Below are 10,471 nucleotides of genomic sequence, written 5' to 3' on the forward strand. Positions count from 1 at the left end.
GTTATTTTGCAAATGATAACACACAGTTTCATTAGTGCAATTCTTACTCCAATATCCTTCAGGGCTTTGTGGCCACCAGTGTGAGGCAGAACTGCCATTAGTAGTTAACAGGTTCCTACAACCCAATTCTCCTACTCTTTTTTGGAATTCCTCTCCTTTCCGCTTAATACAGTAATGCCCAATTACCTCATTGTGTAAAATCCACCCCTCGGGTCGTATTATTTCGCGTGACCTCGGTCCGGTTCCACTCGAGCAGCTGGCTGGGGTTAACGATTCTCCTTTCCATGGCCATTGCTCCGTCATTTGGGTTCCCCCGCAGATCCAGCACAAGGTTACATTTAATCCTTTTGCTATTTCTTCCATTAAATTTATAAACAGACTAGCCCTGCCAGAATGGTCCTTGACCTCCTCCTAAAATTTTCTTTACACTTTCATAGAAGCTAATTTGAACCTGTTCTAGGGTTCGGTAGTTTCTTCAAAGTTTTTGTCCTATTTCTAACTAATTCTTCTTTGTAGTGATCCTGGACTCCTCCTCCATCACTAAGACCCCACATCCCTTCCTTAGTAAAGCATAGTATTTTCTCCCCCCTGGGACAAGTCTGACCATTACGTATGCCCCCTATTTGCTAGGTTATGACCTACCCAAAAGCTGCGTCCTCCTATAGTGCAAGTTTCCTAATTGTTGCTTGTTATAACAAGCTGCATTAATATGGGTGTGGGAGGGTAAAAGCTACAAGAGTTTGTCTTCCATGGTTTCACCGTTTGGTGACATTTTAAGCAGGGATCTGTAATCCCAAACTTGAGGAGGCCAAACATTAGTCCAACCATTCCCCACACTTTTACCCCTCTGTCTCCTCCGTCTACTCGGTTTGCATCGAGCAACGGGGTATATCATCTTCTCGACAGCAAGTGTATTCTACAGGGGATTTAGAGGCTCTCCTCTCCGTTGTGTATTCTTCACTCTTAGCTTGCACAATACCTCCACACTCTTGCTCTTCTATCTGTAATTCTTCACTACCCTAGGTATCTAGATGATATTATTCTTATCTCTTCAAATTGTCCAGTGTGCTATCAGTTAATTCCTCTTTTAATTTTACTTAAACTTTCAGTACCCTTGTGGGAGGCGGTTATGCTACAGTGGTGTGCCCCAATTTTCATTACAACTTACACATATATAGAGATCTTAACATGTTTGGCATACAAAAAAAAAAAAACCCCAAACCACTAATTGCACCCCTTTTTCTGTGGGGATCAGTGAGTTGGGGATGTCTTTTTTCCTCAGGAGGTTTGTGTCCACCTTTTCTAGCCGTCCAGATGATGAATTTCTGCTGATAGGTGAAACAAGAAATGGCTTCCCCAACATGGAGTTAAAGAAATTTCAGGTTATTTTAAAGTTTCCTCCTCTGCTCTTAAATTTTCTCTAACTGCTTTTTATGCTTGCAAACTCCTCCCTTCCTTCAGGAGTTTATCTTTAGGTTCCCATCAGTGTCTTACACGCAATCTATACCATATATATCGCTATTCAATCTAGTGTTCACAATGCTTACATAGTTTTTGTTCTATTTCAGATTAAAATTTGGTTTTAGGTTTTCTCCCCTCCTTAACCATCTTTGTGGATTTCGATAAAGAACTTCAAGATCTTCCACACCCATGAATCCTTAATATTTTCCTCAGGATGGGGTTGAAGTTTTCTTGGCAGTCTTTCATAACTTATTCAGTCTTCCTCTTTAATTTAATGGTTGTCTCCCCCGGTGTCGAAAGTTACCTGCCACCCATAACTAGATTTACTCTTTTTGACCCGGGAGATATGTGTCCATCCCTTTTCTGCAGTTCTTACTGCTGTGTCAGTGGTTAGCAAGACTTCAAAAGGTCTTCCCATTGTGGAACTAGTGTTCAGTTTTCCAAGTTTTTATCAGCCCCTTTTCTCCCCGTTTAATGTCGTGCACTGGGAAACCTAAGGGTGGTGGTTTGATTTAAAACACCAATATCTCTGAGCTCCTTTATTCTTTCTGCCAAGGCTTTGACATATTTAGAGATATTAAAGTCTCCAACTAGCTTTTCATTCATAGGCACCCCTTGAGTATATGGCATTCCAAACATCATCTCATATGCTGACAATCCCGGTCTCACTTTGGGGCTGTGTTTTGTACATTTAGTAATGCTAAGGAAGGCACTTGACCCAAGATAGCTAGTATTTTCTATCATCAGTTTGGTTAACTGCTGTTTCAGAGTTTGATTCATTCTTTCAACTTTGCCGTGACTCTGAGGATGCCAAGGTGTATGGTATTCCCATTGGATCCCCAGCGCGTCACTTAGAAGTCTAAATTACTCTGGAAGTAAAATAGTGAACCTGGTCTGAATCTATTACTTGTATACCTCCATATCTGGGAATCACCTTGTTCCAGCAGGAACTTTGCTACCACTGCTGCAGTTGCCCGTGCTGATGGGAAGGCTTCTACCCATCCTGTCAGCTGGTCTACTATGACCAAACAGATATTTGATTCTTCCTACCTTTGGTAATTCAGTAAAATCAACTTGAACCTTCTCCGAAAGGGTTGATATGCGATCGTCCTTCCCTCTCGTCGCCACCTGCCTAGAATGTTTATGATTGATTTTCCTGCAGATTAGGCACCTGTCTGTGACTTGTTCTTGCTATTTCAAAAATCCACACACACCCATATCGTTTTAAGTATGTGGTCTCTCCAAGGCCTTTGCACCCCAATGTGTTTTTTCATGAATTCTCTCTAAATCTGCCGGGCTAAGGCCTTTGGAATCACTTCTCGGTCATCTGGTATCTTCCATCTTCCTCCTTCTCAAGTGCCAATAGTTTCTATCTTCTTTAATTCTTCCTTAGTAAATTTTAACTTCTTCGTGTTTTCTACCTCGTTTCCAATAGACTGATCATAGTGTGTGATTCTCCTAAGGAGGCCTGTTTTGCTGCCTCATCATCTAAATTAATTCCTCGAATTTGGTAACTAGTTCCTTTTTGGTGTCCCTTAACACGACCACAGCAATCTCTAAGGGCTTCCTTAAGGCTTTCAACACCCTCGGTACCAGTTCTTGATGGATTAGCCCTTTTCCTTGTGTGTTAACCAGTCCCCCTTTCTTCCCAGATTTTTCCAAAGGTATGTACTACTCCAAAGGCATATTTGGAGTCTGTGTATATTGTTCCCACTTTTTCCTTCTAGAAGTTCCAATGCTCTACATAAAGCATATAATTCACAAGCCTGAGCTGACCACCCAGGGCTCAGGGGTCCTGATTCCTTAACCTCTAAGTCTGTTCCCACAATCGCATACCCTGACTTTCGTTGTCCTCCTATCACTCTTGAAGATCCATCTATAAATAATTTCTCCCCTTCTCTGAGCTCATAATCCTTTAAATCAGACCTCACCTTCACCTCCAGTTCTATCACTTTAAGACAATCATGCTCTAACTTTGAGCTGGGGTTCCCCCGAATAAAAACTGAGCTGGGTTTTGGGCCCCCCGTAACTCCTATTCTAATTGAGGGGAATCTATGAGTATTGCCTCATATTTAAGCATCCTGCTATCTGTTAACCACTTTTCCGCTTTTTGTTGTAGAATTCCCCTTACATTATGTGGGGTAAATACCTTGAGAGGAGAATTAAAAGTTATCTTTCTAGCCTCTTCTACTAATAAAGCTGTGGCCACTATGGATTGTACACAAGCAGGCCATCCTCTGCTGACAGGGGCTAATAATTGGAACAGTATGCCACAGTTTTCTTCATCCAGCCCAGTCCTGGACTAACACTCATATGCTGTTTGTTCACCATACATTTACAAATAGGAGGAAAGGTTTCTCCAGGATCTGGTAAACTAAGCACTGGTGCCTGGATTCGCAAAGTCTTCATTTTCTCTAGCCTTTGTTCATCTTCTTTCTTCCAAGTTACTTTTCTCCCAGTAGCTTTTCATAGAGAAATTTAACTTTCTCCGAGTATCCTTCAATCCATTGTCTGCAATAACCCAACAAGCCTAGCAGTTGTCTTACTTCCTTCGTGGATCGCAGGACGTTTAAGACCCAGGGATCCCTGCCACTCTTTCTGAGTCTAACCTCTTTTCTCCTTTCGTCAGCCGATGTTCCCCAAGTATTCACTTCCTGTTCTGCATACTGGAGTTTTTCTTTAGATACTTTGAGTCCCATTTTGGGCCAAGGAAGTTCAACAGTTTAATTGTGTTTTCTTTACTATTGATTCATATTTCCAGCAAGCAACAAGTCATCCACATATTGCAATAATTTTAACCTCTGGATGTAAATCTAACCTTTTCTAATATCTTTCCAGAGCTTGTCCAAGTAAGTTAGGTGACTCTGTGAACCCTTGGGGTGCACAGTCTACCTCAGCTGCTGCTTCCTCCCAGTCTCTGGATCCTCCCATTCAAAAGCAAATAATCTCGGATGCTTCATCTAATGGGCAGGCCACAAAGCATCCTTCAAATCTATGACACTATACCCACTGGTACTTCCGGAGATAAGCGGGCTCACCAGGGTATATGGATTAGGGACTACAGGGAGACTTTCGTCTGTGTTCTCTGGTTCACTGCTCTCAGATCCTTGTACAAGCCTGTATGTTCCATCTGACTTTTTTTACAGGTAAAATGGGGGTATTATGGGGAGACATACAGGGTTCCAGTAAGCCCTGTTTCAGTGCCTGTCCTATCACTTGGCTTTAAATCCCTTCCTGCCTTCTAAAGATATGGGATACTGCTTCACACGAACCGGGTTTTGGGGGGCTGAAAACTCCACCGGATAGGCTCCAAATCTATTCGACCTGCCTCCTCCCTTTATGCCATACTAGTAGGGTTATCATTTCCTTGTCCTCCCTTGTGAGCACATAAATCTTAATGTCCCATTCCCCTTTCTTGGTTTTTATTTCTAACCCTAGTTTTGACAGTAAGTCCCTTCCAAAAGGGTTATATTCAATTTCAGGCAACCATAGCAGGTCACTGAATTCTATTCTTTTATCAGTTTTCAATTACTACATTTTCAAATATGGGACCTTAAAGGGTTCTCCTTTTGCCCCTGTTACTGTTTAAAGTTTCCTTTCCTTTCTCTATTCGCCCTTAGGAAAGCTCTTTATCAGTTGTTCTTTCTGCTCCAGTGTCAATTAAAAATTCCACTTCTTCTCTCTGGGGACCTACTAATAATTTATCAAGGGCTCTCCATGTTCTGGGGTCCCCAGGAGGTAGAGCCCCTGACGCCCCTAGTTCCTGGAACATCTCCTCATCCTTTTCTTTTTCCTCAATTCCTTTGGATGTGTCCCTTCTTGTTGCAGTGTAGCACACACAGGAGGTTCTGCTTTCTTGTGTCTGTCCCACCGTCTTGTTGATGGCTTCTTAGGGGTTTCTCTTGTGTCCTTACATCTTTCCTTGTCTGCTTTTCTTTCACAGCAGCTACAAAAATGTTTGGCCTTCGCCTTTTGTTTTTCTTCATCTCTTCTCACGTATACCTTCTGTGCTTCTCTCAAAGATCTTCCAGACCCCTATCTTGCCAATCTTCTAGTTTCTCTAATTTCCTCCTAATACCTCCCCAGGATTTGGCCACAAATTGTGTTCTTAAAAGGGCCACTCAGCAGGTGAATTTGGGGATCTATGCCAGAGTACATCTGTAAACTTTTTCTCAATCTTTCTAGCCACTCTGCAGGTGATTTCTGCTTTGCCTTGTTGTTCGCTAAAGGCCTTATTATATTCTGCTGCCCCCTAGGTACTGCCTCTTTTATTCCCTGGATAATATAAGGTTCGTAAGTCTCTCATATTCTGCTGTGCCTGTTGATGGTCCCAGTGTGGATCAACATTTGGCCATTTTTGATCACCTGGGGGGCCTTGCCCTGGTTTTGTCTTTCCCATATTCTCATACCCGCTTTGCCTAATCATTTGTCTCTCCTCTGTAGTAAAGGAGGATCCCTAAGATTGACCGTATCTCTTCCCTGGTATAAGTATTGGGTCCCAAAAACTGATCTAACCTTTCAGCCACCCCCAGGGGATCCTCCAAGAGGATACCCCATTTCTCTTTTAAATCCTATGACATCCGAGGAGTTCAATGGAACTGCTACAAATCCTATTCCCCCTTGGTTCCCTCCTAGGGGTACTTCTCGTAGGGGATACATCCCTGCTTCGATTTCTTCTTGAATCCAGTAGTGGGTCCGGTTTGCTATTGGCTGACTTCTCCCGATCCTGGGGGTATCGTGTGGTATCGGCCCGGTGCACTGGGGTTTGGTAGGCCGTTGTTGGTTGTGGTTGCGGTCTGTATGGTGGGGGCAAGATTGGTCTAATGGGTCCCCACCTCTTCTTTCTTTTGTTTCTCTTCTCCTTTCCCCCTGTTTCTTTCAAGGCATAAACTTCTGTTGTTTCCTCTTTATTTTCTAGTAAACCATAGGGCTGCAGTAATCACTTTCCTCTGATTGAAAGGTTTCTTGAAGTTTACATGTAGCATTAGAGCTTCACAAATCAGTCCTCAGAGGAACCGAAGATTGGCCAGTATATGTTTTGGCTTAGGGGTTCTTTTGGCCACACTTCCATACAATAGTAGACTAACTTTTCCTTTGTTTTATCTTTTTGGGACCCTTTTTTATCCCAGTTTACAGTCTTTGTCCCTAACGACCTCTCTGGGGGAATGTCTGGTAATCTCTTCTTTGAACTTATAGGGTCCCTTCCAATCCTCCCGCCCCTTGGAAGCGGTTTGTCCTTGGCTGTCCAATCGCGTTTACACTCGCTTTGGTGTTTCATGGCCAAGGCTCTCGCGAGGGATAGGAACCGCAGTATTGAAAAAACCTCCGCACTCACTTCGGAACTGCGTTCCGTCTCACTCACGCACTTTCAGACAGCCGAATCCCACCCAACCAAACAGAATACCGTTTTATACTCACACTCCAAGGGCTTCTTCTTTCGGATTCCACGCTGCAGAATTTGGGTCTTGATGTGTCTTCTTGCCGGCGAATTCCCAATGTGGTAAATTTTTTTTATTTTTTCCTTGCTTGCCCTTTCCGGGGTCTAAAAGGTCACCTGTCAGTTCACAGCCTAAGTGCGGTAGGAGGGTCTGCCAAAAAAAAAAGGCAGAGGTGCACCTTTCCGTCCTAGGTACTTAGTCTGCGGGAGGTTCTCGTGCCTCCCGGTGACCGAGCCCCCCAAATTGTTAAAATTGAGCCACCCAAAAACTTAGAGATAAGGAGGTTTTATTTTGGCAAGCAGGGAGCAGCGCTGGGCGCAGGGGAGTTTAATCTCCACAGCTGCACACGGTACACACGCGGTTTGCAGGGTTTTTTATTTCCCCGCTCAGATACATATTCATAAAGCAGTTTAATACATATTTTATCATTTCCCGAAACGGTTGCAGTTTTTCCTGGAACTTTTACGCATGCGTGTTAATCCTCCTGGGGGTTCTCTCTGGTGAGGGTCGTGGGGCAGAAGTTAACGAGTTCTTCCCTCATGGTGTCCTTCTGACTCAGCTCTTTGTGCCCTTCGTGTTCGTGCGCTTTTTAGTTTCATATCTACCATGCTCATAGTGCTTTTTCTGTTACCATTCGTCCCTGGCTTTGCTGCAGTTAGCCCTGGCACAACCCCTGTTTTGTTTACGTCCCCCATTGACAGGTCGCTATCTCCTCACAGCGCTTTGTGTTATCACCCGAAGGTTCCAACGTCTCCAGCTTCCTTAGGCTCTGATACATCCCTGTTCCCGTTTTACTCACGTCCCATATTGAAAGGGGGCTATCTTTCGCAGTGTTTTGCGTTGTCGCTCATAGCTTTCAATATCTCCACCTTAGTTAGCTCCGACACACCCTGCTTTGCCTTCTCATGTTGTCATATTTTTATTTTCTCTTTTTTTTATATTCTGTTTCTGCCTTGTCTCATATTGACACGGGTACTATTTTTCACAAAGGGACCTAAGGAGATCATAGAGTGCAAACACCATCCCCCCTCCCCCACCACCCTGGCCCCGGCCAGAGCAGGACAACACTACTAACCCAGATCACAGAGGGAACACATCCAGACAGACCTTGGAAGTCTCCAGAGAAGCCACCCCTCTCCACAGGGCTGCTCTCCAGCAGATCCCCTCCCAGTCCGGGACGGGTGCAGTTTATTTATTCCTCCCCAGGTGCAGGGACCCTGCACTTGCCCTTGTTGAACTTCATCTGGTTCCTCGGTGTCCCAGCTCTCCAGTCATTCCAGGGTCTCTCTGGATAGCTGCACAGCCTTCAGCTGTACCGGCCAAGCCGATAAAATGCATGAATGCTCTAGGCCTGGGGGGCAGAGTGTCTGGAATCTCCGTAGGGCTGACTTGTCTCCCATTAACCCATGTCTTCTCTTCCATGGGACTGCTTGTAAAAAGGGAGGCCTCCACCTTTTTGTAGCCTCCGTTTAACTACTGGAGGGGTGATCAAAACCTGTTCTTTCAGGGTTTCCTCATACGGCAACTTCCCAGTTCTTGGATCATATTACTGTGCTCCTCTGTGTATCCTCTGCAGGCCAACCACATCTGTTTTGCAGAGCAGTGACTAAAAGTGAACACAGTACTCCAGCTGTGGGCCTGGACAGCTTTGAGCTAGAAGTGAAGATGGCCATTACCTGTCTCTCTTAGCCCCTTTTCATCTTAAAGAAACTAGAAAGCAATAGGAATGATAATAGAAATGCTTGTATTTTCCCTTTCCATCTGAAAAATAAAGGAACTAGAAAGCAGTAGGAATGATAATAGAAATGATCATATTTCCTTTCCATCTGAAAAATAAAGGAACTAGAAAGCAGTAGGAATGAGATAATAGAAATGATCATATTTTCCCTTTTCATCTGAAAAATAAAGGAACTAGAAAGCAGTAGGAATGATCAACAGAAATGATCATATTTTCCCTTTCCATCTGAAAAATAAAGGGAACTAGAAAAGCAGTAGAAATGATAACAGAAATGATCGTATTTTATTAATAGCAAAAATAACAACAACAATAATACTACAGACGCATGTTGGCGAGTTGCTCCCCCTCCTAGCCCCCAGGAGTATGACACTGGTATCTTTGCCCTCTCCATCTGTCCTGCAGCACATGGGTTGAGGGTTATCTTCTCAGTCCCTGCTCTGAGCTGCTGGATGTAGTTGGGAGCGAAACAGGCTTGAGGTAGGGGGAAATTATAAAAAGAGAAATATTATTACTTACCCTCAAAAAAAAGGACCCCCACCCCTGAACAATACACGAACTAGTTATGGTTTAATTATACAGGTTTTCTGAAGTCAGGTCAGGAATCTTCCACAAGGATGCATTGGGCAAGTTTAGTAGTAATTAAGGAAAGCAGAAAATGGAAATAGGCTAAAGCTACAAGGGACAGCTTACCCTGCTTAAAAGTCCAGGCTGAGCAGAAAAACCTAGGGGTTGTAGGTATGTTTTTTCTTTTTGGGTGCTAGAGCGAGTGTGCAAGCCTGAGATTATTTCACGTTTACTCTCATATCTATTGGAGTAATGAAAATACAGAAAGGATTTGTTGTTTAAAGATGTGCAAGGGTCATGGGAGTGAATAGCATAATAACGATATCTGGAGGGGGCCAGTTTGTCCCCTGGGATGGAACTTGGTCTTTGTAGTTTTCTTAGGGGACTCTGGATAACGCGGAGCCCCTCAAACCATGACGCTAGGGAGCAGCGAGATTGTACCACAGAGGTGAAGCAGGACTTTAGCAGTGATCCCTGCTGAATTTCTCTGCGGCAGCCTCTGAAACTGCAAGCAATATCCCATTGTGGATCCACGCGGCATTAAGTCAGACGCGAATGAAACCCGCCGAAGTCCAAAGTGCCTGTAGACACAGCTGCCTGTGAGGCAAAGATCATGGAGGAGGCACTGTTTTAGCAGCGCAGGCAAAAAATCAAACTGCTGGCAGAGCTCTCTCTCTAGTAGACCTTAAGGGACTTGGGAAACTTGCAGACATGCCGGGGAGCGAGCGGGGTACTAGAGCGGACCTGCACAGAACGGTTGCGAGCGCAGGAACAGGCGTGCTTTTTTTCCTCACTCTGTTTATAAGCTTCCTAGGCTTTGTGTCTGCTGCCATATGTACAATGGGCCTGCAGAATCCAGCCAATCGCCAGCCGATCCCCAGCGTGGGCTTTCCCACGAGTCATACCCATGCGGAAAAGGGCACCTTTTGCTGTTCTCCCTTCAAGTCTGCAAGGCAGGGGGAAGGCAGTTTTGCACCTTCTTCTTCTCCCATTCACACCTCCCGAGACGGAAGGGTGGGGAAGAAGGCATTTGGAGTGCCCCACAACAGGTCCACCCCGGTAGCAATAGACAGATGTGTCTAGGAATCAGAGGGATGGGTGATAAGTCCTTGCAGCTCAGTGAGGGCTGTGTGCTGTCTATTAGGGTTAGGCCCTCCTGCATTGCAATACCAACAGGTATTTAACCAATAGCCCAAATCACTGGGTTAACAGCAGTGCACAGTAAAATAAGCAATTGATTGTCTGTCCCTTGCAGAGCACTAGTAAAGTT

This window comes from Pogoniulus pusillus, chromosome 19, assembly GCF_015220805.1.
Source record: "Pogoniulus pusillus isolate bPogPus1 chromosome 19, bPogPus1.pri, whole genome shotgun sequence".
In the NCBI taxonomy this organism is placed as follows: domain Eukaryota; kingdom Metazoa; phylum Chordata; class Aves; order Piciformes; family Lybiidae; genus Pogoniulus; species Pogoniulus pusillus.